Consider the following 2,158-nt stretch of genomic DNA (forward strand, 5'->3'; position numbering starts at 1 on the left):
ATAACCGGATGATGTATGATTTTATGAAACCATCACAGGATGGGATGCGAACATGCATTATGAGACCGGTTGTTGCTGCCAATAATTTTAAAATCAAGCCTAATGTGATTCAAATAGTACAGTAAACGGTTCAGTTTAGAGGCTTGCCAGATGAAGATCCTAATGTTCATATAGCGAGTTTCTTGGAGATTTGTGATACCTTCAAGGTTCATGGAACAACAGACGATGCAATTTGTCTCCGCTTGTTTCCATTTTCTTTGAGTGATAGAGCAAAACAGTGGCTACAGTCGCTACCTCTAAACACTATCACTACTTGGGACTCTTTGGCAGAGAAATTTATGTTTAAGTACTTTCCTCCCTCTAAAACTGCTAAACTTAGAAATGACATATCTTCTTTTATCCAGTTTGATGATGAGTCCATGTATGACACTTGGGAGAGGTACAAGGACTTACTGTGATGCTGCCCACACCATGGACTACCAATCTGCTTATAGGTACAAACTTTTTATAATGGTTTGAATTTGGCTACTAAGCGGATGTTAGACGCAGCTGCAGGTGGTTCTTTGAGCAACAAGACACTAGAGCAAGCCCAAAGCTTGATAGAGGAGATGGCTACAAACAATTACTAGTGGCACACTACTAGGAACAGGACGAGACATCAAGGGAGTGTACACTAATTGGATGCCACTGTAGCCTCGGTGGCTCAAGTGGAGTTATTATCCAAGAAAATTGATCAACTCCAGATACCTGTCAAAGCAGCTCAAGCATGTTGTGAGTTTTATGGTGACCCGCATTTCAGTGGTAACTGTATGTCGGGAGGTATGTTTGCTTCTTCTTCATCTGACCTTGAGTAGGTAGACTATATGGGTAGTCAATCTAGACAGTAGAGCAATCCGTATAGCAACACTTATAATCCGGGATGGAGAAATCATCCGAACTTCGAATGGAGGAACAACAAAAACCAGGGGCCACTAGGGTTTCAACAACTACATCAGCAATCGGAACAATCTGTTCTCCCACCTCAGTCTCCTCAGACTTAAGAGAAAAAGCCTAATTTAGAGGAGCTGATGATGAAGTTTGTGCCTACTTCAAAGACCAGATTCCAATAGACTAACGCAGCTCTTAGAAATCAGTAGGCCTCCATTCAAAACTTAGAGAATCAAATAGGCCAGATTTCTAAGTTGTTGGCTGAGAGGCAGCCGGAGACTTTGCCTAGTAATACAGAGTCCAACTCAACAAAGCATGTGAACGCAATCACTTTATGGTCAGGTAAGTATATTTCTAGTTCTTCTCCTGTTTCTAATAATGATATTGATGCACAGGTAGATTCAAGCAGAAAGGTTGAAGATAACAAGGCGAAGGAACTAGAGCAGGAAGAGGCAAAGAAGATTCCATTGAGGGAATACCAGTCCAAAATTTCGTACCCTACTAGGTTGAAGCAGGCGCAAGTCGAGCAATAGTTTGGCAAATTTCTTGATGTATTTAAACTACTCTACATAAACTTACCTTTTGTTGAAGCTATTTCGAAGATGCCTAGGTATGCGAAGTTCTTAAAAGAGATCCTTAGCAACAAAAGGAAGTTTGAGGACTTGGCATTCGTGATGCTAAATGAGGAATGTTCGGCAATTTTTCAGAACATGTTACTGGAAAAAGAAATATGATCTAGGGAGTTTTACTATCTCTTGTGTTATAGGTGACTTTAACTATTATAAGATTGCAAGTATAAAGAGAAGAAAGTGAAATATGCCTCTATTATTAGATCTCATATTTTTTGCTTAGATTTTATTTTATTTTTTCTTTTAGTAGTACATAAAGTAATAAGCATTCATATGCAAATTTGATTAAAACTCTAAATAATTTTATTCATTTAGTGAAGGCCTAAATGGTATATTTTTATTTCTCAAGATCTAACTCATGTTATCAGCCAGTCCTTTCGAAACTTCAAGCTGAACATTTTCTCTTTTTGTTGCCTTAATTTTTGTCTCACTAGTCTTTTTAGATTTTTCTGATCAATAAGCATTTTTCTATTTGTTATTTTTCTTTTTCCCTTTTTTTTCTTTTCTCTTCTCTTTTCTTTTAAACATAGTATTTCTTGAGACGATCCAAGTTGATGGGCTTAGACAATTCATTCCTTTATAGGTCTGAAATCTTAATAGTA

The 2,158-nt window shown here is 37.6% G+C and overlaps 1 non-coding gene across 1 annotated transcript; it reads right to left on the reverse strand.

Moving 5' to 3' along the window:
• Nucleotides 1-371: 371 nt before the first annotated feature.
• LOC112533921 lies at nt 372-478 on the reverse strand. Its single transcript, XR_003078256.1, has one exon. It is a non-coding gene; the product is annotated as a small nucleolar RNA R71 (small nucleolar RNA).
• Between the last annotated feature and the right edge of the window lie 1,680 nt (nt 479-2,158).

Source organism: Ricinus communis, chromosome 8 (assembly GCF_019578655.1).
Source record: "Ricinus communis isolate WT05 ecotype wild-type chromosome 8, ASM1957865v1, whole genome shotgun sequence".
Classification (NCBI taxonomy): Eukaryota; Viridiplantae; Streptophyta; class Magnoliopsida; order Malpighiales; family Euphorbiaceae; genus Ricinus; species Ricinus communis.